We start from the raw sequence: 10,578 nt of genomic DNA, 5'->3' as shown, positions 1-10,578 counted from the left end.
ACAGAAATACTGGAGGTTACGGGACCATTGGAAGATTGGAGGAAGCCTTTGCTAGAAACTCACACTGGAGTTGTCAGTGACTGTCGGCAACCTGGATGGAGAGGAAGATGTCTGCCGGTGAATAAGGTTGGATGTAGGGGGTTCGCATCCCGTTCCTTGGCCAGAGCACTTAGTATTATTTTAGGCATCCAAAGAGAGGAAGAGGAGAGCCATCCGCAGTAACACCAAGGCAGCAGAGAGAGCATCGAGGTGATTAGGGCTGAAAAGAGGAGAGCCACGGAGTCATAGCAGATAGCTATCTGGACGCAAGCTGGAGCCTGATAACCTGGGTCACCTGGAGGAGGCTGTCTGATGGTGAAGGACCCAAAACACCCAATGATCCAAGGAAAATCACTGAAGATGTGTCCAGATGCATTAGTAAACATATGTTCACATCAATCGGTTCTCATCGCTCATCTCATTTTCTGAACCGCTTTATCCTCATTATGGTCGCAGGAGGTGCTGGAGCCTATCCCATCTGACTCCGGGCCAGAGGCGGGGGACACCCTGAATCGGTGGCAAGCCGATCGCAGGGCACAAGGAGACAGACAACCATGCACACTCACACTCATACATAGGAGTAATTTAGAGTGTTCAATCAGCCTCCATCGGTTATAAAACTGTAATAAATGCCAATACATGAAATTTTGCATGTAAATGCGGCATAGGCTAGTTTCCACCTGTGTACGTTGTATGGTTTTGGAGAAGAAGAAAAAGACAAGAGAATAGATATGTCAAGATAATTGAGGGTTTATCCTGATAAAGTAATGTAAGCCAGATATAACTGACACTTGCGATGATCAAAGCTAACAATTATTTTAGAGTCAAAAATCAAAATCTTACCCTTTTTAACAAGACACTAATCCAGGCCAAGGCAGCGGGTGTGGCTTTCCACCAGAAACTTTGCGGGTGGAATCCAGGAATCTTGCGCCAAAATTTGTAGTTCCTTTCCCTATTTCCAAGGCGATTAACCCTGTTTCTGTCCGCCTTCAGCTGCCCAGGTCTCTCTGGGTCAGCCCTACCTTCCACGTTAGCCGCCTCAAGCCTGTGAAGGGGAACTGTAAACCTGGTGTACACCTTCAGGAAGATTCTGACTTCCCAGACCCAGGGAAGGGGTCGTTTTCATGTTTCGGTCAGTATAGATAATTTAGGTATGTCTTTTTTTGGCGTGTTCCTACCTGAAGGGCTCACCATGTCAAGCCTGTCGCTTAATCATTATTGAATTGAATTAAATTGAAAGGTTTATTGTCATTATACATACATACCAGTGGCGCTCCGTGCATTTCCTAGTGACGCCTTCAGCAAAAACCTCTACTGCAGCTACAGCTGCGACACAAAAAAATAATCAATAAATCAATGCACAAAAATGGGGTAAAATCCACTTCCTAGCAGCATTTAATGATTAATTACAAATACTGGAGCTTTTCAGACATTACAACCGGGCCAGGGGGGTGATTTTCCCGGGAAAAGACAGGGATGAACGTCAATGGCGTACCGGCAAACATTGCCCGAAAATGGGGTAAAATCCAGCCGAAAACAGCATTTATTGATTAAATACAAATACTGGAGCTTTTTAGACATCAGAATCGGGCCCGTAGTATCATTTCCCTGGGAAAAAGACAGTGATGAACGTTGATACCTCCATATACGTCCATACGCGAAACGGCAAAATTGCACTAAAATGGGGTAAAATCCACTTCCTAGCAGCATTTATTGATTAAATACAAACACTGGAGCTTTTCAGATATCATAACCGGGCCCAGGGGACGACTTTCCCCAGGAATTTCATACAATTGAAATATTATTTAGGAATATAGCCATATTTTACTCACCAAAAATCCTTTTTAAGTGTACACAATACCCATCCTCCTTTCTTTCTTCCTTCTTTTTTATCGCCATCGAAGCTAATGCTGAAAGTCGAGCCTGTCCTGTCGTATTTCTGGCATAGTCCGTCTTGAAAATGGCTTTAAATCAACACAACAAAATATTTGCTTGTGCAGCTCGTTCCAGATACAGTTTGTTAGCTCTGGCTAGCCCCTCTATCACAAGCCAATCATAGTTGGTGAACGCGATGACGTATCCCTACGCCTGCGAGAAGGCAATGACATATCCCTACGCCTGCGAGAAGGCATTGTGGTGTTGCCAACTCAAAATCTGATTGTTAAAGCAACAGTCTTATCGACGCTTGTTTAATGCAGCAGAGCCTGCAGAACTGATTGTGAAGGCCTTGAGGCAGATTTCTGACCCTGGCAACAAATAATGGCTGAAATGTGATTGGTTAAATGCTTCAATATGAAAACACACATCTGGAAGCAGTGCAACCAGGGGGGAAAGCAATGAAAGGAAGCTAACAGACAATTTGGAAATATTTAATAAGTATTCATGGAAAAAATATAATTAACATCAGTCTGTGATTCAGATATTTCTTATGCCAGCAGAGAAGGCCCCGACAGCACACCACTGATACATAAATATAGTACATACGTACTTTGTATATTGTACGTGTATTCTACTACTATATGATACTGCAAGTGTAACAATGAGACTAGCCACTATGTAGCGAATCCATGGATGGTCTCTTGAGGGACAGAAATAACAGGAAAAAAAGAGAAGGGGACAGAGGGGATAGAGTGAGAGAGATAGGGAGATGAGACAAAAGCTTTAAGTAATAATGGTTGCTTAGAGACAGTTGTCTTAGAGACCGTAAATCCCTGAGTTCTGCAGGATCTGGATTGTCTAATATATATGAATGTTGATATTCGGTTTTACTTTTTCAAGCCGTTGGTGAATATTTCCAAATAATGAGAACAAAAGAAAGAAAAGTAGGATTTACTTTTATAAACAACACAACTGCAATTTGTGACACCAGATCACTCTAGTACTGTGACAGTGATCCTCCCAGTCACTGTCATTGTCTCTGAATAATTCATGGCATACGCTATAATTTTTCCTAGTAGGGATCAAATTTTATTCGGGGGGTAGGGTGGGAAGAATTTTGAAAAGATGAAATCTTCCAATTGTTTGCCAGTGATTGCATTCTGAAATTTCTGACTTGGAATCAAATAACTATTTTTAATGATGTTTAGCATAACCAAAGAGAGATTTTCCCAGATATCGGTGTGAAAGTGTTGGTAACAACATTATACACTTCTGTCGCTAAATTAGGCATAGGAAAGAAAGGTTTTGGGGTGTTATTCTGTAAACACAAGTGTAAAAAGCTTTTTAGTTAGCTTTTTTTGTCTTTGAATATAGACCCGGCAGAATGATAATTTGGTTTCAAAAAGTCTTGTCATAGGACACGCCAACACAAAGATCTAATTTGCTATGACGATGGGCCCTAAATCAATTTTACTCATTTTTATTGTAATTCTGCTCTGGTGACATTGATGTCCAAACACCTTTCCGGTGGCCCGGCGACCGAGTGATTTGCGCACCAGCCTAAAAATTCTGGGGTTGTGTGGAGTTTGCATGTTCTCCGCATGCTTGGTTTCCGGTTTCTTCCCATATCCCAAAAACATGCAGGCTAGGCTGGTTGAAAACTCAAAATTTCCCCTAGGTATGAGTGCGAGCGTGAATAGTTCTCCTTGTGCCCTGCGATTGTCTAGCCCATACATGGGCAAACTGCGGCCCCCGGGCCATATACGGCCCGTTAGGCCTTTTAATCCAGCCCGCCGGCCCTGTCCAAATTATTATAATTTTTTTAATGCGGTCAAAATACAGGAAATTATTGGATGACCTGCATGAGCAATTCTGCCGTCGGTTTTGTGATTTTGGAAAAATTGACAGCTGGTCTCATGTCCTTTCTCACAAGACCCGGAAACGGTTCCACAGGAGTTGCAGTTGGAACTGATTGATCTCCAATGTGACAAGTTAAACTCCCTGAAAGTCTCTAAGTTTGAGGCTTCATTAAGTGCAGCCAAATTTCCAAACATCCAGAAGATGGCACAGAGGATTCTGGTGTTATTTGGCTCTACATGTGTGTGAACAGACCTTTAGTCTGATGAAAACCAAGAAAGCACCCCATAAATCCCGGATGAGTGATGAGTATGTTCATACTTTAGTCCTTTTTTCTGTTTATGTTTCATATGTATTCTTAACGGATTCAGTTTTTTATATGTATCGTATCTTGTGCTGACCTGGCCCGCCTGTCAAATTTTTAAAGTCAATGTGGCCCCTGGGCCGAAAAGTTTGCCCAACCCTGGTCTAGCCACTAATTCAGGGTGTCTCCTGCCTGGTGGCCGTAGTTAGTTGAGATAGGCTCCAGGACCCCCCACAACCCTGTTGGAATAAGCAGTTCAGAAAATGAATGAATAAATAATGACAACCGGCTGGAAACAATGCCAATTACTATTGTATATTTCACCCTGACCAAGCACAACAGTATTGATACGATAATTTCTATATTTATGTGTGAGATATGTATATGTTGTGGACCTTTCTAATTTGAAATGAATGCAGATGATATTGGAGTTCACAGACTTAAAAATTACTGGAACTAGAGGTATTATATATATATATATATATATATATATATATATATATATATATATATACATACATACACACAAATGTGTACTATATAAATAGTGTATGCATATATATATATATATATATATATATATATATATATATATATATATATATATATATATATATATATCGTTATATCTCATATATACACCTCTAGTTCCAGAAATGTTTAAGTCTGTGTGAATGTGAATATATATACAGTTGTGGTCAAAAGTTTACATACACTTGTGAAGAACATGTCATGGCTCTTGAGTTTCCAGTTATTTCTACCACTCTGATTTTTCTCTGATAGAGTGATTGGAACAGACTTCTTTGTCACAAAAACATTCATGAAGTTTGGTTGTTTATGACATTATTAGGGGTTAACAGAAAAAAGTGATCAAATCTGCTGGGTCAAAAATATACATGCAGCAACACAAAATTAGTATTTTGTGTCAGTGAAATGAGCTTCATTGCATGGCCTCTTAACTTCTTGTGAGTGATTATGAGTGACTACAGCTGGTGACTTCGCTGAGGCCATTTAAATAGGGCTCATTGGATGCAAACGCCCACAAACACTACAATGGGAAAGTCAAAGGAGCTCAGCATGGATCTGAAAAAGCGGATCTTTGGCTTGACCAAGTAACGAAAGTCACTTGGAGCCATTTCAAAGCAGCTGCAGGTCCCAAGAGCAACAGTGGGGAGACAACAGTTGGAACCTTCACGAGGTGTCTCCCGAGAGGCCGCCCCGCTGCGGCCTGCGAATCCAACACAACCACCCAGAGCTGCCACCCAGGAACATGGCGCCCTATGTTTTTCATCCAGCCGGAGATGTCCGCCCTGCCCCACACCTCCGGTTACTCCTCCTAAGGGCAGGCGACGTCGAGGAGAACCCGGGACCTACCTGCCCGGGATGCTCTAAGACGATCCGTCGTGACTTCACCCCACTGGTCTGCAACGCTTGCCGACGAAATTTCCACAGGACCTGTAGCGGCCTGACCCGAACCCAGATAAAGAGTCATCAAGGCTTTCTCTGCGGATCCTGTTCCGGAAATGCCGTCGTGCCGTCACTTCCGCGCACAGCCTACGTGGGACCGAAAGAAAAATGCTGTCTGCAAAATCTCCTTCTCCCCTACCATCTCCCCCATCCCCTGCTCGAACTGCCCCAACAAATCCCACCGCTCTTGCTCTGGACTACCTCGCTCCCAAACTAATGCAAACTGGCTATGCCCGACCTGCTCACCACCCCCGACACAACAATCCTCCACACACCAAACAGCCATAACAACACACCAACCTACAAACGCAAACTGCCCCACCTGTAATAACAAATTAATCGTTTCACGCTCTCCCCTGACATGTAGATCCTGCAAACGTGGATTCCACCTCAAATGTGCCCCTGAAACCAGACACGCTTTAACCATACTTCGCAGGAACAATAACTGGTGCTGCCAGAGCTGTCTGAACCTGAAACCCTCCCACCCTCAACAACCCACAGATAGGATTGCCGATCTACCGGAGGCACGGAAAGCCGGTCTCACCATCCTTCAATGGAACTGTGACTACCTGGCGACCAAGACTACCGAACTGAAAGAGGTGACGGCACGTCTAAAAATTGACATCCTCCTCCTCCAGGAAACAAAACTGGGACTCGAAGACCCGACGCCTCAGCTCGACGGTTATAACGTGATTCGCCAAGACCGTGAGGGCTCAGGCACAAAACAGCGACGAGGCGGGGGTCTCCTTGTCTACCTGAGATGCGGCATCCCCTACTCCATCCTTCCAGCGTCCCCATCAGGCCCCCTCGAACTCCAGCATATCCACATTCCCATCGCCCGCAGGCAGCACCTCTCACTGGTCAACGCCTACATCCCCCCGGCGACATCGGATTATTGTCCTGCCCCCCAAGATTTCTCCTGGTTAAACTCGCTCCCCACGGAGCATGGCCTGATCTGCGGGGATTTCAACGCGCACCACCCGACCTGGGATATACTTGCCAAGACAGATCCCAGGGGTAACGCAATCCATCAATGGGTCGATGACCATGACCTAACTCTCCTTAATGACGGCGTGTGGACACGGGCTGCCAGATACCAACAAGGAGCAGGCATGAGTGCCCCCGACCTAACGATCACTGACCCCACCACGGCCGAACATCTGCAATGGGAACCCATCGACGAGATGACCTCCGACCACAGACCGATTCTGATTAGGTGGAACCGTGCTCTCCGTGTCGAATGCCAACAAAGAAGAGTACGACCCAACTTCTCGAAAGCTGACTGGAAGAGGTACCGTACCATCCTCATGGATCGCCTACCCGTAATCTCCGCAGCAGCCACAGCCCCGGAAAAACTCTCCCTCTTAGTGCAACACATGAAAGAGGCAGCAGCACTTACAATACCGGTCAAAGTTATCCGCCAGAAGGAGCTTCCATGGCTGACACAGGACCTGAAGGACCTCATCCGTGAAAGGAATCGACTACGTCGAGACCTCCAACAAAATAGGAAAGAATGGATAGCACTCTGTCAACAGATCAAACAAAAAACCACTGAAGCGAAAAGGAACGCATGGCGCTTACACCTCACCAAGATCGCCGAGACAAGATCTACGGGACAAGCCTGGTCCTTAGTAAAATCCCTCTCAGGCACCAAAACACAACAATCTGGCGAGTCCCTGGTCTACAAGAACAAGGAGTACGTGAGTGACCGAGCCAAAGCAACAGCATTTATCAGGGAATATGCCTCGGTCAGCGGACGCAAGAGTGACAAGCGGAGCAGACGAGCAGTGCGTTCTATACGTACAGCTACCCGCAGACTGCTCGGCTCACCGCGACAAGTCCTCGAGCTCCCGTTCACCGATGCTGAACTGCAGACAGCGCTGTCCCAACTTAAAGCGGGTAAGGCAGCTGGACCCGACGACATAGCCCCGGACCTTCTAAAAAATCTTCCGGCAAACATCCTTCCCGAACTACTCCATATCATCAACACCAGCTGGCTAGAGGGCTGGTGTCCACAAGCTTGGCGAGTGGCCACCATCATCCCTTTCCTCAAAAAAGGGAAGTCACCAAAGGACGTTGGGAACTACAGACCCATCGCCCTCACCTCTACGCTTAGCAAAACAATGGAAAGGCTCATCGTGAACCGTCTCGCCTGGTGGTTGGAAGATAAACAGCTTCTCAGCCACTGGCAAGCCGGTTTTCGAAAGGGAAGAAGCACGACGGACCAGGCCTTGCGACTGTCGCAGTTCATCTCTGATGGCTTCCAGTCGACTCAACGGCAACGCACGCTTGCAACATTCTTTGACTTCAGCAAGGCATTCGACCAGGTATGGAGAACAGGTCTCTTACAAAAAATGGCAGACCTGGGGGTCCCCTACCGCTTCATCAGATGGATCGCCAGCTGGCTCACAAATCGCACAGCCAGGGTCAGGATCAACAATACCATCGGCAGGAGCAGAACCTTCAAAGAAGGGCTCCCCCAAGGCTCGGTCCTGTCACCCCTCTTATTCATCATCTACATTAATGACCTCCTCGACAAGTTCAACGACTCCACCCTGGTCAGCGCCTATGCAGACGATCTGGCTCTTGCTTGTCGGGGTAGGAACAAAGAGGAGGTGGAAAGCAGACTTCAAGCGGAGGTGGAAAAAGTCTGGAGGTGGAGTTCCGAGGCACACCTAAACCTTAACACCACCAAGTGTGAGGCGTCATTTTTTAGCCTGGACTCAGCTGAGGCCAAATGGCAACCAAAGATCTTAATAAATGGCGCCACCCTCAAGCATAACCCCACCCCCACTTTTCTTGGCGTATCTTTTGACCGACAACTCACGTTTGCAGAGCAAGCGAAAAAGGTCCGCCAAACCATGTACAAAAGAACGAACCTCCTCCGCAAACTCAGTGGCACATCCTGGGGTTGGCAACCAAACGACCTTAGAACGGTGTATATTGCCACCCAGAGAAGTCTTGCGGAGTACGCAGCACCGGCATGGGCCCCCTGGCTGGCCCAAACTCACCTCAAATCCCTTGAAACCGCCCAACTGGAAGCAGCCCGCGCCATAACCCACCACCTCAGGTCTACCCCCACCGAAGCAGTCCTACATGAGGCACATCTCACACCCCTCTCATCCCGCCTCAAGTTACAAGCACTTCTTAAGGCGGATGCCTGGAACCAGCTGCCTCCTTCTGATCCCCGACACCGCCTCCTCCATGAAAACGTTAAAATGCGTTTGCAAAAGAAGCCAGACTGGCGATCATCGACCCTTCCCCGTCTTACCGCTCTCGAACTCCATACCCCTTGCACATACTCTTCCCATCCCTGCCCACCCTGGCTATTACCCCCCCCCCATCCAAACCGCCTTTACCGCAGTCTCTAAACACATGCCGACCATCACCCAAAGAGATAAGGCAGAAGAGCTCATCAGAAGCATGGGCAAACCGGACCTACAGATCTTCACAGATGGATCCACCAAAGAAGGCACTGCGGACGGTGGTGCAGGTTTTGTCGTCATTAAGGAGAGTGCAATCATCCACCAATGGCATGGTGCCACTGGCAGCCGCAGCAGCTCCTACCACTCTGAAAAAGTGGCACTGACCGAGGCACTCTCCTGGCTGAGGGAAACAGCAGACTGGCAGACATCAATTATCCTCAGTGACTGCAAATCGCTGGTCCAAGCCATGGGAAACCCCCATACGCAAGACCCCGCCATTCGGAGACTTCAGGGTGACATCGCCCTTTTCCCTCCGCCTAAGCGACTGCAGCTACTGTGGATCCCGGGCCACTGCAACATATGCGGAAACGACCTGGCTGATGCCCTAGCTAAACTTGGCTCGTTAGATGACCAAACCAATACCCCCCCGGACGCAGCCACAAGACGTGCCATCATCCAACGTGAAGATCGCTCCCCCCCCCTCTCCCACCCCCGCCTTCTGCAGACCTACACTACAAAAGTCACAGAGGAAGAACTTGCCCTATCGAAAGGAGACCGCACAGACCTGATTCGTTTCCGCAGTGGACACCACCCCCTGCTCCGCCGTTGGCTCCACCTTGTGGGGAAATCCGACTCGGATCGCTGCCGCCTGTGCGACGAGGAAACAGAGTCGTCTGAACACTTATGGCTCCGCTGTCCGGCCTTAATGACCGAACGCTACCATCGCGGCTTGGGCAACTCCCTGGATGAACTTATCCGTGTTCCAGTGGCAGCCCTAGCGCTGCTGAGGGTAATCCTCAGGCGCCTGAGGTGAAAAAGAAGAAGAAGAAGAAGAAGAGCAACAGTGCAAGCAATTGTTTGTAAGTATAAAGTGCATGGCACTGTTTTGTCACTGCCACGATCAGGAAGAAAATGCAAGCTATCACCTGCTGCTGAGAGAAAATTGGTCAGGGGGGTGAAGATTCAACCGAGAATCACCAAAAAGCAGATCTGCCAAGAATTAGAAGCTGCTGGGACACAGGTGTCAGTGTCCACAGTCAAGCGTGTTTTGCATCTCCATGGACTGAGAGGCTGCCGTGCAAGAAGGAAGCCCTTGCTCCAAAAGTGGCACCATAAGGCTCGACTGAAGTTTGCTGCTGATCACATGGACAAAGATAAGACCTTCTGGAGGAAAGTTCTGTGGTCAGACGAAACAAAAATCGAGCTGTTTGGCCGCAATGCCCAGCAATGTTTGGAGAAAAGGTGAGGCCTTTAACCCCAAGTACACCATGCCTACCGTCAAGCACGGTGGTGGTAGTAATATGCTGTGGGGCTGTTTGCTGCCAATGGAAGTGGTGCTTTACAGAGAGTAAATAGGATAATTTAGGAGGATTATACCTTCAAATTCTTCAAGAAAACCTAAAGGCCTTAGCCCGAAGATTGGGTCTTGGGCACAGTTGGGTGTTCCAACAGAACAATGACCGCAAACACACATCAAAATTGGTAATGGAATGGCTAAATCAGGCTAGAATTAAGGTTTTCGAATGGCCTTCCCAAAATCCTGACTGAAACCCCATGTAGAACTTGTGGACAATGCTGAAGAAACAAGTCCACGTCAGAAAGCCATCA

This window comes from Stigmatopora argus, chromosome 12 (genome assembly GCF_051989625.1).
Source record: "Stigmatopora argus isolate UIUO_Sarg chromosome 12, RoL_Sarg_1.0, whole genome shotgun sequence".
Lineage (NCBI taxonomy): Eukaryota > Metazoa > Chordata > Actinopteri > Syngnathiformes > Syngnathidae > Stigmatopora > Stigmatopora argus.
The sequence above is the reverse complement of the archived record's forward strand: the minus strand, read 5'-3'. Positions refer to the sequence as shown.